This window comes from Podarcis vaucheri, assembly GCF_965113315.1.
Source record: "Podarcis vaucheri genome assembly, chromosome: 13".
In the NCBI taxonomy this organism is placed as follows: Eukaryota; Metazoa; Chordata; class Lepidosauria; order Squamata; family Lacertidae; genus Podarcis; species Podarcis vaucheri.
Window position 1 is genome coordinate 44,603,003 of NC_138751.1, and position 17,357 is coordinate 44,620,359.

Sequence of the window (17,357 nt, forward strand, 5' to 3'; positions counted from 1 at the left end):
GTGAGTCACCTTTCAAGCCGATAGCTCTCCTATTCAGAATGCTCAAGAAAGAGATCTCCAAACTACTTCCTAAACATCTACCAGTCTTCCTGGTAGTCATTAACAAGCAAGGCCCTTCACAGAGGAATGCTATGGCCAGCAGCCATGACAATGTTTGCACCCCGCCCTATCCCAGGGGTGCAGGCTCACAATTTCATCCATATCCATCTCTCTCCCCAAAGGGCTCACAACCTCAGTATTAAGTTTGGACGTCTTGAGCGAGCAAAGGGGAGGAAACTAAAAAATAATACATCCTTTTCCACTCGCATGTTCCCGTTGCTATGACTCCCCTCGCCCCACAATACGAGGGTCTCGCAAACACAAACTTTGCTCTACTTCTCGTTCGGCTCCCTTTCACAAGTAAACGGGGGCATTTATTTGTTTACCTCACAAAAATGGACACAACCTTTCCAATAGTATGTAAAAACCTCTGTGTGGATTCCAGAACATATGAAAACGATCAGTTTGGGGAAAAACGGCTGAAAGCAATAAAGAAAAGAAAACAGTAGAAAGAGATCATCAGTATGGCTTGCCTGCGCAAAAATGTTTTAAGCAAGCATTGAAAAGAGTACAGCAATTGTCAATAGGTATGGAGTTCCAAAGTGCAGATGCCGCCACATTAAAAATATTGATTTATTACGACTGCGGGATGAGAATCATGCAGCACTTGTTAACAGTGCCAGTTCCACGGATCAACACAGTTGAGTGGGCATACTGTATATATGGGGCGAGGCACATAAAGAAGCAAAATGAAATCAATGGTAGCACAATTTTTCTAGAGCTCTATGCTTTGGCAAAACCCGCAACTGGTTCTTTCTTATTGCATTGCATTCCTATCCCACCTTTTTCTCCAGTGAGCTCAAGGTGGTATATGTGGTTCTCCCCCTTCTCACCACGATAGCCCTGTGAGGTAGACTCAGTTGACAGGTAATGACTGGCTCAAGGTCACCCAGGGAGTTTCATGGTTAAGTGTGGGGATCTGAACCGTGGTTTGCCAGGTCTTAGTCTAAGCCAGGGGTCAGCAAACTTTTTCAACAGGGGGCCGGTCCACTGTCCCTCAGACCTTGTGGGGGGGGGCCGGACTATATTTTGGGGGGGAAATATGAACAAATTCATGCCCCACAAATAACCCAGAGATGCGTTTTCAATAAAAGGACACATTCTACTCATGTAAAAACATGCTGATTTCTGGACTGTCCGCGGGCCGGATTTAGAAGGCAAATGGGCTGGATCTGGCCCCCGGGCCTTAGTTTGCCTACCTATGCTCTACACCCCACCCCACTGGCCTGCTGCAAGGAAAAGGGAGTTCCTGTTCAATTTACAGAGGAGCAGTGATCTTGCCTGCTGCTGCTTTTCTGACTTGTGGAGGGTATTCTGCTCTGATGTCCCCTGCGAGGGGAAGAGATTCTGTGAACCAGCGAGCGAAGCAGGAGCAAGTGGAGATGGCAATAGTTACAGTTCCTCAACCTCAGCCCACCCACCCAAATCTGTAGCATGGGCAGAGGCAGTTTTAGGGGAGCGCGACCGATCCGCTCACTCTGGGTGTGGAGTCTCAGGGGCGCCGCAACTTTTATTTCAAATGGGGGCTGAGAGGCGAGAGGGGCGCTGATTTCTTTGTGGCACGCAGGGTGCCACTGAAATTGGAGACTCCAATGTCGGCCACTGTTATTGGGAAGCGTGGGGTAACAATACAGTAGTGGTCTAACTTTATACGGCTCGTGGGAAGTGCTGTGGACATTTGACTAGCTTACATAAAGTATTATTGTTAAAACAGGGGCATATCTAAGCATCGGTCCGCTTGGCTCCCTCCAAGGGCGCAGGCTGGGTTGCATGTGCAAAAATTGTGCCTCTCCACTGTGGCTAGAAGCCCGTCTCTTTGTCTGCACACTCCCTGGTCCGCTCCTCTGGTTGGCCAGATGAGACGCACAGCCTCGGCGGAGGAATTTGGTTGTAGGCATGGGCCGTTGCAAAGGATTAAAGGTAAAGGGACCCCTGACCATTAGGTCCAGTCGTGGCCGACTCTGGGGTTGCGGTTCTCATCTCGCTTTATTGGCCAAGGGAGCTTCCGGGTCACGTGGCCAGCATGACTAAGCCGCTTCTGGTGAACCAGAGCAGCGCATGGAAACGCCGTTTACCTTCCCGCCGGAGCGGTACCTATTTATCTACTTGCACTTTGATGTGCTTTTGAACTGCTAGGTTGGCAGGACCAGGGACCGAGCAACGGGAGCTCACCCCGTCACAAGGATTCAAACCGCCGACCTTCTGATTGACAAGTCCTGGCTCTGTGGTTTAACCCACAGCGCCACCCGCGTCCCTTGCAAAGTATTGGGGGGCACCAAAACATCTCCTTGCCCAGGGTACAAGGGATGGGTGTGTGTGCAGGAACAGCTCCTTGCCACAGAAGCCAACTCCTAGGGGCTGAGGCGGCTTTCCCCCATAAAATATTTAAGGGGACCACCCCCAAAGTTGATAAGCATTGTTATTCAAATGTTGTGCCTGCACCATATCACGTGATTATGTAGGGTGGGGCTTACCTTCCTCCCCCCCATATTTTATTTAAGTTGGCACTCCTGCTCTTTGCTTAGAGTGCAAGAGAGTCTAGGTACGCCTCTGCTGTCGAAACCCAAGAGCCCATCAGCTTGACACAAGATACAGGATCTGTGGGAAGAATTGCTTTGGGCCAGAAAGGGAGAACACGATGGCCACTGAAAGCAATGGGCCCTGGATCTCATCCTCCTCAGCACGCCTAGTAAAACATGCAGAGCGCAATGCCGTCACGCTGCGACAGGGTGGTGCAAGGAAACGGAAGAGCACACGGCTTCACATTACATGCTTTGCTTTGCTAGGCATCGGCAGGCATGCGCGCCAGAGAGGGAGGAGATGAGGCCTTTCCTGCGGGCAGCCTCATGAAATGCCTGGTCCCACTTGGGAGGCTACACCGAGCTCGAATCCTGCTTGAAATGTGCAGAATATTTCACCCCCCTAGCAAACCACCAAGGGGGGGGACCAGTGTTCCATGATGGGGTTGCCACACGCCCCCAAAATGCAAACCAACAGGAGGGCTACCCCCTGTAGCAGCCAGGAATATAGGGGTGGGGAGAGGCAGCCTTACTGCTTTAAAGCAGAAACAACTTGGTAGCATGGCAAATCCATCCAAGAGGCCTCATTTTTCAGGCAGTTCTTGTCTGGTTCAGGTAATACAACCTTTGATCTTGATGGCGTGTAGCAGAGGGTCCAGAACCCAGGTGACTTGTCACAAGATGATAACAATGCACGCACTTGTATTTCTTTTGTGGCACAATGCAGAAGTCTCCTAAATCAAAACAAGTTGTAGCAATCTGAGTAGGATGAAATAAACCAGCTGTTTTCTGTTTTAAAAATGGAGGGCTTAAAAACCTACAGAGCTGCCCAGTCGTGCCCTTTCCTGTCCTCAAGCCGCTGCGGCTCCGGTGGGCCGGAGCATGCGCGCCCTTGTGTGCGCTCAAGCTATTTCCGGCGTTCTTCTTGGTCGGAGGAGCGCCTGTGCGTGCACACTATTTCCAGTGCTCTTCTGACCCGGATGTCGGTTCCTGCGGCGAGAAAAAAAATGGTGCCATGAAAAAAAGCACTGACTCCCCACACCGATCCACAGAGTGGCCGTGGGCCAGTTCCAGGAAGCTCATGGGCCAGAAGCGGCCCAAGGGCCTTCGGCTGCTGACCTCTGCAATATACCCTTCTTTACCAACTAGCAGGGTCGGTGCCATCATTAGGCCAACTAGGCACAGACCTCAGAGAGGCGCAGTACTGACCTTTGAAGGGCAGTTTTATGCAGATTTGTTTTTTGATGTCTTATAAATTTCTGGTTATAATTTACTTTCATTTTATATTTTGAATAATGTTACCAGTTCTGAAGAAACTCATACACTCTAATTGTTAGCAATGTTGTGTGGGTGTGTGGAACTAGTTAGCCTTGCCCATGGGAGGGCACAAGGAGAAGGGGACGACAGAGGACGAGATGGTTGGAGAGTGTTCTTGAAGCTACCAGCATGAGTTTGACCAAACTGCGGGAGGCAGTGGAAGACAGAAGTGCCTGGCGTGCTCTGGTCCAGGGGGTCACAAAGAGTCGGACATGGCTAAACGATTAAACAACAACAAAGGCACAAAATAGCCTGGCGCTGGCCAACAAATGTTGCCACTTTTCTTCCTGCCAAGGCTCCTGTGCTTTTCTCAGCGGCAGGACGCCAACCCCTGGCTCTCTCTCCCTCATCGCCTCACTGCCCCTGCTAGCAGCTAGCCCTTAAAACCAAAGAGACCTGGCTGGAAAGGGCTGCTGATTATTGCCCTAGCAAGCCTGCGAAGTCGTGGTTTGGAGGCAAGAGCAAGGGTGCCGGCTGGGGGGGGGGGGGAAGACCACAAGATGCAATGCACGCACACCATAGGAGCCAACTCCTGGGGCCAAGGTCCCTTTGCCCGCCCAGTAAAATACAGTCATATCATACCTCGGGTTACAGCCGCTTCAGGTTGCATTTTTTCGGGTTGCGGACCACCAAAACCCAGAAGTACCGGAAAGGGTTACTTCCGGGTTTAAGCGGTCGCGCATGCGCAGAAGCGCCGAATCGCAACCCACACATGCGCAGATGCAGGTTGCGAACGTGCATCCCGCATGGATCACGTTTGCAACCCGAGCGTCCACTGTATTTGAGGGGTCTGGACCCTCCCCCAAAAAAGTTGAGAGGCATTGCCATTCAAGTAGCGTGGGTGCACCCCGTCATGTGATTACGTGGGGCAGGGCTTGCCTGCCCCCCGATATTTTCTTCAAGTTGGCACCCCTGACGCACACCATTTGAATGGCCCATCGACTTTTGGGGGGGTTCAAATATTTTATTGGGGGTGCCAGAGGGACCCTGGCCCGTAGGATTTGGCTCCTATGGCCCCCCCCCCTCTGGGTTCCAGAAAGCCTGGCGGGTCTGGATCCATCCTAGGGGGCCGATGGGGAGAGAGAGAGAGAAGGGAGGCTTCTGGCGGTGGGAACAAGCGGCGGCATTGTTCCCCGGCGCAGCCCTCCAACCTGGCCCACCGGCGCCCGCCGCCCCGCCGAGGGAAGGAGCTGCCTTTAAGCGCACCTTGACCTTGCTGGCGGGGGACGGATCCCTCCACTTGTCCAACACGTCTCCTGCCAGGGAGAGCCATTGAAAGCGCCGAGAGCCAGAGCGCGCCGAGGAAAGGGCCTGAATAGGCAGCTTAAGGCCTCCCGCTGCGGCGAGCGAGGGATTAGGAGGGGCCCTTCGGGGAGAGGCAGGAGGAGAGAGGGAAGGAAGGAGGGGAGAGCCCCGCCAAGGCAGCCGAGAAGGAGGAAGGGGCTTTGCGCCGCTGGACCTGCGCTTCGCAGCCTGCAGCCACCCGGCGCAGCGGCCCCTGGCGCACGGCTAGCAAGCGCGCCCCGCGGCGCGCCACATCCGAAGGGAAGCTCTTCGCGAGGGGACGTGGAAGTCGTCCCCGGCCCTCACTCCCTGCCTGCCTGCCCGGATTGGAGCCCTCCGGGCGGGACGCCCCCCTTCTCTCGCCCCTCCTTTGTTCGCAGGGAAAAGCTCGAGGCCCAGGCCGTTGGTGGCGGGCTCTCGATTTTGGGGAGGAAAAGAAGGAAACGAGAGCATGTTTCTCCATGTTGTGGCCAGGGACGGGATCCTTGCTCGGGCGAATCCTGGGGATCCCTCTTTAACTGCAAAGATTGGTGTGTTTTATCGGAGCTGAGAGTAAATGATAAATAAAAAAAAAAACCTGGGAAACGCGCTGGCTTGCGCGAAGCCTTTTTATGTCGCTTTTCTAAAGCTCCAGGCAGCTTGTAAAATAAACGGGCAATTAGGAGAAAAAGAGCCAAACAAACCAGACAAGAATTGCCTGGCAGGATTGAGGGGGGAAAGGGCAGGAGCCCAGGGGTAGAGCATCTGTTTCGCAGGCAGGAGACCCCAGGTTCATAGAATCGTAGAGTTGGAAGGGATCCCAAGGATCGTTCAACCCCCTGCGATGCAAGAATCTTTTGTTTTCTTCCCCCAATGCGGGGCTTGAACCCACTACCCTGAGAATCGGTGTCTCATGCTCTACTGACTGAGCTGTCCCGTCAGGAGCCTCCAAATCAGGCTGGCGTGGAAACCCCTGTCTGAAATCCTGGCGAACGGCTGCATACCAGGATAGACAATACTGAACTAGGTGGCTCAGTGATCTTGGTATACATAAATCAACTTCCTGTGTACCTATGTTCCCTTCTTAATTACCTGGCACCTAATCCATTATGGCAAAACCTAGCTGAACTCCTTCCCTCCCAAAGTGTCTTGTGGCAGTGGGACGACAATTGATTATGGTGTTGGCTTCAGTGGACCACAGATCCCGTCATCAGATGCATGAAATGTAACACTAAATTGGCAAGCATATACAATATTTGTTTTTATTCAAGATATTTAGGTGCTGATTAATTATTCTAAGTGGTGTGCATAAAAACAATCTACAGAAGAGGGGGACGATAATACAAACACGACCTAAAAATGCCTGCTATAACAAAAAAATTCTTACTCCTGCCTGAAGTTCAGCAAGGAGGGTGACGATCTAAGCTTACTGGGGAGGGAATGCCAAAGGATTGGGCCCCATACACTGAATGCACAGTTAGTAGTACTTCTGTGCAGTGCGTATCACCAGCAGAGACATTCCCCAAGATCTCAGGCCAGGATAGACCATAATATACACAGTTGTGGGGTGTTAGGGTAGGGGGATGAGGTCAAAGGGAAATTAAATGTAAAAAAGAAGAGACTCTGTCAATTACCTAAAGGCGGAATAATAATTACAGCAACCAATTAACAAGGCAGTGTTGGTGATAACACAAACATCCCCCAAATGGTCAGCTAATTAACACATGCGGTGTGATAAAAGTCTGCAATCTTGAGCCAAGCCACCACAGGTGACAGAGCTGAATTGCCTGATAAATTGTTCTTCAGCCAAAGAAAGGGGTTCCTTGCAGTTTACATATAGTGTATATTCATGCTAGATCCCAGTGCCACCCAGTTCCAGAAAGTTCACTCTCATAATAATATTGCAGCAATCACCATCGTTTTTAGAGCAATTTAAAGCATTCAAAGCATTTAACTTATATGATCTTGAGACTGCTATGACAGCAGCCCTGTCAAGTTGGCCAGTTATTGCAGAAAGGGTGGTTACTGAAGTTTAGGAGCACACAGATGAGGTAAGAAACCCATGTTTGGATCTCTTCTTTAAATTTTGACCTCAAAACAGGAAAGTGTTTGAATTTAATAGGAGCATCTTGGGGGGGGCATTAAACTAGGGCTGCCAAATGTCTGGAATTTCCTGGACATAGCCGAAATATGGCAGTCGGAAACAGTGTCTGGGGGGAAATTGCTGAAATATCCAGGGAAATCCAGACGTATGGCAACTCATGTCGTAGTCTATATTTTGGCAAATTTTCTTTAAATATAGCTCAAAAACAACGTATATTTAGAGAACTATGGCCCAAAGAAGCTCAACAACTCTTGTGTCGTCCCTTTGGGCAAACAGCAGCTTCGAAAAGCAATCTAGATCACGCCCATACCACGCCAAAACACACATTTAAAGCACATAGCTTCCCCCAAAGGATCCTGGGAATTTGTCCCTCACTGCGCTACAGTTCCCAGCACCCTTAACATGCTACAGTTCCCATGATTCTTTGGGAGTGCGCCACATGCTTTACATGTGTGATGGGGATGATTGCTGCCAGTACTGCTTGCTTTGATAAAATAAGAACCCCAACCCCCATATAGCCTGCTTTAAAGTAGATTAAAATGTAGGCAGATCTAGCCCTGAGAAAATAGTTAGGGTGCTTGCTGTCTCTGGACGGGTGCCAACATCCCAGAACGGTCTACCTGCTCAGGGCAGCAGCTGCCACCATCTACCTGTGCTCTGGGTGGGTGAGGAATTTGACCCCTTGCTTCTTGGGTAGATGGGACCCCCCCACACACACTGCCTCCAAAGAAGCAGAACACAGCTGGCTGCTTTGCACTGCTTGCTCACTGCAAGGAGCAGCCACTACTGTCACTCCTAGGCTGGACTTTTAGAAGACATCTTCAGGCAGCCTTGTATACGGGCAGCTTATAATGTTCGATGTTTTACTGTGGTTTTATAAATTGTTGGAAGCCACCCAGAGGGGCTGGGGCAATCCAGTCATCAGATGGATATGGATGGCATATAAATTTATTATTATTATTATTATTATTATTATTATTATTATTATTATTATTATCATCATCATCACCACCACCACCACCACGTTATCATTATCATTATTGTCAGGGGTTCAGGAGCAGAGGCGAGGGAAAGGGAGGAAACAGAGAGCGAGGGGGAGGAGGCAGAAGAAAAGATGAGTGATGACGACGACCCGAGATCTCCGAGTCTGTCCAGTGAATCAGAAGATTCACAAAAAGGAGCACCAGTGGCCAGGGCAAGGGGGGAGACTAGGGGGACACCCCAGGAAGATAGAGCCAGAGGGGACTCAGAGGGGAGCAGTTGGAAATCGGGACCAGCGTCACCGCCAGAGAGCAGGGATGAGGAAGGGCGCCAGGGATCAAGCGCTGGCAGCTCACAACAGGAGGGAGGGCACGAGCCAGGAGTGGCCACACCTCCATCGGGGAGCGAAGAGACGGTTAGACGGAAAGTGGAAGGTTGGGCGCGCGCGCCAAGTTCAAATGCACAGGAAGGTGGCGCAGTAGGCAGCCCAGAAAGGGAGCCAGGTCCTAAAGCCCGGCGCAAGGAGACAGAAGGGTCCGGGGGGTCAGCGTCAGAAGAATCCCGGAAGGAAGAGACCCCGGGGGGCAGAGGGACCCAGAGGAGAACTGTCAGGCGGAAAAGGTGGAGCAGGGCTAGGATATTAAGTTGGTGCACAAGGGGCAGAGACTCAGACGGAGCTTCGCCGATCTAAGCATAAGACGTAGAGTTGCGCGCAGCAGCTTGAGAATGGAGACTGTAACTCAATAAAGACTTTTATTTAATGATCGCTGGCTGGCGTGATCCTCTGTGAGCTAGGATCTGGAAGCAACCCTGACAGTAAGCTCCGTCTCATCAAATTGTGGGCATCCACGGCCTCGCGGAGAGGAGAGAAAGCGGGTGCCTACTAGAGAACTCACGAACGGCAGACGCTATAACGGCCGAACAGCAAATAGCGGAACTGAGAGAAGCAGTGTCACGACTGAATGCCGAGGCGCTGGCATCCAGGAAGAGAGAGGAGGACGCAGCTGCCGCCTACAGGGATCTCCAGGTCAGGTTGGACGTGCTTACGAAGCAAGGGCAACAGACACCCAAATCAGAGGGGATTGGGTTGGGGAGACGCACAGGCGGTCTGGTGTCTCACTTCGATGGGAATTTGCAACAGTACCCCAACTTTAGAGCAGACGTAATGTGTGCACTGCAACTACTGCACAAAGACTTTAGAGATGAACAAGAGAAAGTGGGGTTCATCATGTCCCATTTGCATGGAGACGCAAAAGCATGGCTGCACAATTTGTGGAGAGATAAGGATCCTGCGCTCCAAAATGCGGACGCCTTTATTAAAGCGATGGATGGGTGTTTTTTATCAAGCATTGACGTGGATCTTGCCCGGAAGGAGGTGCATGGACTAAGGCAAGGGAGAGCCAGCGTAAGGCAGTACCATGCCCGCTTTTTCGCTTTGGTCAGTGCCCTGGAATGGGACAGAGATTCGGCTCCTGTCAGAGACCTTTTTTGGGAGGGCTTGCACAGCTCGGTTAAAGATGAGATTGCGAGGGGGGAGAGACCCCGGACCACGCAGGAGATCGTTCAGAGGGCGCTGGCGGTGGGGGTGCGGCTGGAAGAACGTCCGTGGAGCAGGGAAGAAGGGCGCAGCGGGCGCGAACCAGCCAGGGGCTCCTCCTTCCTTCCCAGAGAAGCAGCGCGTGCGCAATCCACGCCTCCAACAGGGGGAGGGGTGGAACCGATGGAGGTTGGGAGTGCAAGGGCTCAGTCAGCAGCCAGAGCCCTAGCACCGGCAGCAGTGAAAGCGAAGCCTCCTAGAGGGAACAGGAAGTGTTATATCTGCGAGGATCCAGGGCATATGGCGAAAGAGTGTCCCCGGAGGCTCCACAAGCACACTGCAGCTTCGGCAATGGTGACTGCAGCAACGCAGCAAGGAGAACCGCAGCAGGGAAACGACGATGTCTGGCTGGAGGAAGAGGCACTGGGGCCCAGCCAGACGTGTCAGTGAAGCAGTCCCCAGGGAATTTACCACCCATGGACCCCCTCCCGCCCAAGCCAGTAGTGAGGCTCACCGCATCGCTCCAGCTACCCAATGGAATCACCATGGACGTGCCAATCACCGTCGACTCGGGAAGCAATGCAGACTTCATAGGGCAGGACTTTGTCGACCGGCACGCTATACAGTTGCTGCCTGCCACGCTGCCCCTGCAGGTTGTCACGGTGGATGGCAGGGAGCTGCTAGGGGGGCAAGTGGTGAAGCAGACGCCACCTATGGTGCTGCGGCTTGGAAATCACAAGGAAATCATCAGCTTCAACGTCACTCAACTGTCGGACACGCCTATTGTATTGGGCATGAGTTGGCTGGACAAGCACAGCCCGACGCTGGCTTGGTACCAGAGGCAGCTGACCTTCGGCTCTTCCTTTTGTGCTGAACACTGCATCATGCCCCGGCGGGAAGGGGAGCAAGAGGAGTCACAGCTGCTGCTAGGCACGCTGCAAGCGATTCCCCACAAGTACGCAGAATTTTTGGAGGTTTTCTGCGAGAAGGAGGCAGACAGGCTACCCCCCCACAGACCATATGACTGCAAGATTGACCTGCTGCCGGGGGCGGCGCTGCCCAAAGGGAAGCTGTATTCCATGTCTGAGGACGAACTGCAGGAACTCGAAGAGTTCATAGATCATAATTTGGAGCGCGGTTTCATCCGAGAGTCCAGGGCAGCGGGGGGCAGTCCGGTATTCTTTGTTAAGAAGCGAGACACGCCCCAAAAAAGACTCGTGGTGGACTACCGCATTTTGAACAGTGTGACCAAGCCATCGGACTTCCCCATGCCCCGAATCGACGACCTCCTCGCAAAAGTACGCAAGGGCAGCGTGTTCACCAAGTTGGACCTGCGAGGGGCGTACAACCTCATTCGCATGCGGGAAGGAGATGAGTGGAAGACAGCCATGTTCACGCCCCTGGGCACCTACGAATATAGAGTTATGCCTTTTGGATTACAAAATGGCTCCCACGTTTTTCAAGCTTTCATGCATCAGGTGTTGGCGGGGCTCCTCTACAAGACGTGCGTCTGTTTCTTGGATGACATCCTGATCTTTTCGGAATCGCAGCAGGAGCATGACAGACACGTCAGGGAAGTGCTGAGCAGGCTGCAGCAACATAGGCTGTACGCCAAGCTTGAGAAGTGCCAATTCGACGTAACGGAGGTGGATTTCCTGGGCTACAAGTTGTCTGACAAGGGGCTCGCCATGGACAGCACCAAGGTCCGAGCGGTGTTGGATTGGAAAAGCCCACGCAACCGGAAGGAGGTCCAACGGTTTGTCGGCTTCGCGAACTTCTATCGCAAGTTTATCAAAGGCTTTGCTATGCAGACAGCGGCCATCACGGACACGCTCAGCTCCAAGAAAAGGAAGTTCATCTGGACAGCGCAGGCGGAGCAGTCCTTTCAGGCACTCAAGCGTCTCTTCGCGTCGGAAGAACAGCTGCTTCATGTCAACCCCAGCAGGCCGATGAGGGTTGAAACAGACGCCTCAGACAGGGCCGTCGTAGCCGTCCTGCTGCAGAAGGACCCGCAGGGGGTTTGGAGGCCGGGAGCGTTTTACTCCAGGAAGCTCAGCAAGTCCGAACAGAACTACACCATCTGGGACAGGGAGTTGCTGGCCATTCATGCAGCATTCAAAGCGTGGAGGCACTTCCTGATCGGCGCCAAGCACACGGTGCAGGTATGCACGGACCACAAGAATCTGGAGCACTGGCGCACGGCACAGTTCCTGAACCAGAGGCAGATACGTTGGGCTGAGTTCTTTGCGAACTTCGACTTCCGAATAGAGTATGTCCCGGGGGACACCAACATCATGGCGGACGCGCTCTCCCGTAAGCCACAGTATCTGGAGGACGCCACGCCAGCGGCCGCCATGCACATCTTCGCACCAACAGTGTGGGCGTGCGCTGCGGCGACAGTGGACCTGGAGGCGGTGCGACGAGCGTTGCAGAATGACTCCTTCGCGCAAGCTAAGATGGCAGAGATGCAAAGGGGCACGGCGGCGACCGATGGGTTCCAGCTGAGAGATGGATTGCTCATCCGTAAAGGGGCCATCTACGTGCCGGGAGACGAACTTCGCGCCAAGGTACTGCATCAGCTGCACGACGCGCCCACTGCCGGGCACTTTGGCAAGGAGAAGACGGTGGAATTAGTCGCCAGGGATTTCTGGTGGCCCGGAATGAGAGGGGAGGTCGCGGACTACGTGGCGAGGTGCGACACCTGCCAGAGGGCCAAACCAGTGCACAGACCGCCGGCCGGACTGTTGGAACCGCTGCAAACTCCGGTCGAACCATGGGAGAGAGTCGCCCTGGATTTCGTCACGGATCTTCCCAGCTCGAGGGGCAAGACGGCTGTGCTGGTGGTGGTGGACTTGTTCTCCAAGATGGCACATTTCGTCCCGTGTGCAAAGGTGGCCACGGCGGAACAAACCGCCAAACTGTTCATAGACCACGTGTTCAAGGTTCACGGTCTGCCACGGTCTATTCTGTCCGACCGCGGGCGGCAGTTCATCTCGAATTTCTGGCAGAAGCTGATGGGCTTCCTAAACGTCAAGATCAACCTGGCGTCGGCGAGACACCCGCAGACCAACGGGCAAGCGGAGCGGGTCAATGCCATCATGCAGCAGTACCTGAGATGCTATGCGAATCAACAGCCTGCGACGTGGGTGGATTACCTGCCGCTCGCCGAGTTCGCCTACAACAACACGAAGCACGTGTCCACGGGGGTCACGCCGTTCTTCGCCAACAATGGGAGGCACCCCAGAACCTTCCCGGGACTGGAAAGAATGGTGGAGGGGGAGCCGCAGACAGCAGATGCGTTCGCGTCGGAGTTGCAGGAGGTCCACGATCAGCTACGGCGGCACCTGGAGCTGGCCAAACACGCATACAAGGTGCAGGCAGACAAACACAGAAGGGTTGGCGAAGAGATCCATGTGGGAGACTGGGTCTGGTTAGCAGCCCACGCAGTGCTGGCCAGGTCGTTGGCCAAGAAGAAACTAGGGCATAAGCAACTGGGGCCCTACCAAGTCGAAGAGCAGGTCAACCCGGTGGCTTTCAGGCTGGCGCTTCCGGAGGGTTCCAGGATGCATCCGGTGTTCCACAGATCGGTGCTCACTCCCTACAAGGCACCTCACAGATTTCAGGAACCAGGAACGGCGCCGAGTCCGCTCCGAGAGGGAACCGGGCAACGGGGAGTGGCACAGGAGGTGCGCATCAACGAAGTCACGGAGATTTTGGACTCCAGATGGGGGGAAGAGGGGGTAGAATACCTTCTCGCTAAGGAGGGCACCCCGGCCAGTGCCAACAGCTGGGTGCCGGGCTACGCTTTAGATGAACCTCTGCTCAAGGAAGAGTTTCATGCCCTCTTCCCGCATAGGCCAATGCCAGCGGACTTTTTCGACGACTGGCTTTTCACGCCCACGCTTTCAGCCAGCACGTTCCGGGGGTTCGACTCGGATGAGGAACCGACACGAGACGCCAGTTCCCCGGAGGGGTCGCCCTCGGGATCTACTTCAGAACCCTCGTATTGGTGGGATGATCGACCAGAGGAGCAGTGGCGCAGGAAGTGGCTGGAGGGTCCAGGACGAGCAACGCCTCCAGAAGGAAGCGAGGGAGAGACGGACATGGACGTTTTCGGGGACGACCAGGGTTTCGAGCACGGCGGCACAGAGATGGAAGCAGAGGTGACCGTCGTCAACGAGAGCAGGGAGGAAGAACCGGAAGACTTCAGATGGAGGCCCGCCACGGGAAGCGAACTGTACCCGACATTCGTTCCCTTAACACGGCAGCACCCAGCTCCAGCACCGGAAGGCGGGGAGGGGGGAAGAGGGGGCTTCGAGGGGGGGATGGATGTCAGGGGTTCAGGAGCAGAGGCGAGGGAAAGGGAGGAAACAGAGAGCGAGGGGGAGGAGGCAGAAGAAAAGATGAGTGATGACGACGACCCGAGATCTCCGAGTCTGTCCAGTGAATCAGAAGATTCACAAAAAGGAGCACCAGTGGCCAGGGCAAGGGGGGAGACTAGGGGGACACCCCAGGAAGATAGAGCCAGAGGGGACTCAGAGGGGAGCAGTTGGAAATCGGGACCAGCGTCACCGCCAGAGAGCAGGGATGAGGAAGGGCGCCAGGGATCAAGCGCTGGCAGCTCACAACAGGAGGGAGGGCATGAGTCAGGAGTGGCCACACCTCCATCGGGGAGCGAAGAGACGGTTAGACGGAAAGTGGAAGGTTGGGCGCGCGCGCCAAGTTCAAATGCACAGGAAGGTGGCGCAGTAGGCAGCCCGGAAAGGGAGCCAGGTCCTAAAGCCCGGCGCAAGGAGACAGAAGGGTCCGGGGGGTCAGCGTCAGAAGAATCCCGGAAGGAAGAGACCCCGGGGGGCAGAGGGACCCAGAGGAGAACTGTCAGGCGGAAAAGGTGGAGCAGGGCTAGGATATTAAGTTGGTGCACAAGGGGCGGAGACTCAGACGGAGCTTCGCCGATCTAAGCATAAGACGTAGAGTTGCGCGCAGCAGCTTGAGAATGGAGACTGTAACTCAATAAAGACTTTTATTTAATGATCGCTGGCTGGCGTGATCCTCTGTGAGCTAGGATCTGGAAGCAACCCTGACAATTATCATTATCATTATCATATCAAAGCAACCAAAACTGTGGTGGAGTGGGCAGAATGTAGGCGGCTCAGGGAGGAGCAGACATCCGTTGTATCTTCTGTCCTCTGCACCTTCGTTGACAACTTTACACCGTAAAAATTAAAACAATTGCCGTTGTTGTCAACAGCTGCCCCACCGTTGGGGCCAAGGGCAGGAGAGGTAAAAAAGAATGACAGCAAAACACAAGGCAAGCACACTAGAGGCTGAATGTGCGGGTGGCTGGTGCCCTTTGGGTGGAAGGCAAGGTGGCTGGTGCCCTTTGGGTGGAAGGCAAGGAGCTAAACAGTAGGTGGCGCCAGAGCCAATGGCAGGCAGAGCCAACTCAATTCTACTTTTCACGGAATCATAGAATTGTAGAGCTGGAAGGTGCCCCCCCCCCGGGTCATGTATTCCAACCCCCTGCAATGCAGGAATCTCAGCTAAAGCATCCATGATGTTTTGACTCCATCCTATTCTCTGCTGAGTTCCACAAGGCAGCACTGAGACTTAAGGAGGAGGAAGCCAACATCCAAGAAAAGAAGGAAGGAAGGAAGGAAGGAAGGAAGGAAGGAAGGAAGGAAGGAAGGAAGGAAGGAAGCAGGCAGGTAGCTGGGGATTGGCTGAGAGCAGAATGAGGTTGGTGGGGCATAATCTTTTCTGATGCAAATTAAGTGTCCTTTGACTGCAGTCCAAGAACAGCAAATCCAGGAACAGCTATTAGTTAGGATTTTACTTTCTTGGGCTCCATGATCACTGCAGATGGTGACAGCAGCCACGAAATTAAAAGACGCCTGCTTCTTGGGAGAAAAGTGATGACAAACCTAGACAGCATCTTAAAAAGCAGAGACATCACCTTGCCAACAAAGGTCCGTATAGTTAATGCTGTGGTTTTCCCAGTAGTGATGTGTGGAAGTGACAGCTGGACTACAAAGAAGGCTGATCACCAAAGAATTGATGCTTTGAATTCTGGTGCTGGAGGAGACTCTTGAGAGTCCCATGGACTGCAAGAAGATCAAACCTCTCCATTCTTAAGGAAATCAGCCCTGAGTGCTCACTGGAAGGACAGATCCTGAAGCTGAAGCTCTAATACTTTGGTCACCTCATGAGAAGAGAAGACTCCCTGGAAAAGACCCTGATGTTGGGAAAGATGGAGGGCCCAAGGAGAAGGGGACGGCAGAGGACGAGATGGCTGGACAGTGTCCTTGAAGCTACCAACATGAGTTTGACCAAACTGCAGGAGGCAGTGGAAGACAGGAGTGCCTGGTGTGCTCTGGTCCATGGGGTCATGAAGAGTCGGACACAACTAAACGACTAAACAACAACAACAAACTAAAAAATGGATCTTCTGAAATCTGCAAAAAGACAAGTCCAGGAACAGCTATTAGTCAGGGTTAACTAAAAATGGATCTTCTCAAGTTTAGAGGCAATCATTAAAAGGTAAAGGGACCGCTGACCGTTAGGTCCAGTCAGGGACGACTCTGGGGTTGCGGCGCTCATCTCACTTTACTGGCTGAGGGAGCCGGCGTACACCTTCTGGGTCATGTGGCCTGCATGACTAAGCCGCATCTGACAAACCAGAGTAGCACATGGAAACGGTACCTATTTATCTACTTGCACTTTGACGTGCTTTCAAACTGCTACGTGGGCAGGAGCAGGGACTGAGCAACGGGAGCTCACCCCGTTGTGGGGATTCGAACTGCCAACCTTCTGATCGGCAAGCCGTAGGCTCTGTGGTTTAGACCACAGCGCCACCCGTGTCCCAGAGGCAATCATTACCAGGTGCTAATTAGCACATTAAGGAGAGATGGGGGGGGGGAGGCTGCTGTACTCTGCTGAGATTCTCTAACAGTGACTTTGAAAATAAAGTATCACAGAAGGTGGGGTAATTGTGTCACTGACAATGGTGTCTTGAGAACCATGGGGGGTGGTTATCTCCAACCCTTGTCACCTCCCCATCCCTTTGCAACCATCTTCCACATGACAATTTCATTAGCAGTGACAGTAACAGCAGAGGAAGGGTCTCGCTTTCCCAGCAGTATTAAAACATCTGAAACGAATCCGCCACAGCAAATGAGTAATACCGTGTAAGGAAAAGGGGGGAGGAGGGGGAGCTCTGCTTCAAGTCTGCAAGTTGATTTATGGGATCCATTGATGGTTATGTAAACATCTTTTGGAGATGCTTTGAGATAGGATATCCTGGCTTAGGACAAGGAGCTTAGAGTTGCCTAATAATAATAATAATAATAATAATAATAATAATAATAATAAGCAGCTCTGTGCCATTAACACAGTCATACATCAATAAGCTTTCCCTATTGCCACATTTTTGTAATTTTAATTCTTGTGCAGCTCCAAAAGGCATAGAATACTGGTCCATTACTTACAGATGGACTACAATGCTTTAAAAACCCACAACTGTAACACTCTTAATAAA

At 53.0% G+C, this 17,357-nt stretch overlaps 1 long non-coding RNA gene across 1 annotated transcript; it reads right to left on the reverse strand.

The window, feature by feature from the left end:
- Nucleotides 1-1,662: 1,662 nt before the first annotated feature.
- LOC309516148 lies at nt 1,663-5,373 on the reverse strand. Its single transcript, XR_014212794.1, has 2 exons — nt 5,142-5,373; nt 1,663-3,608 (listed from the first exon to the last, which is right to left on the reverse strand). It is a non-coding gene; the product is annotated as an uncharacterized lncRNA (long non-coding RNA).
- Between the last annotated feature and the right edge of the window lie 11,984 nt (nt 5,374-17,357).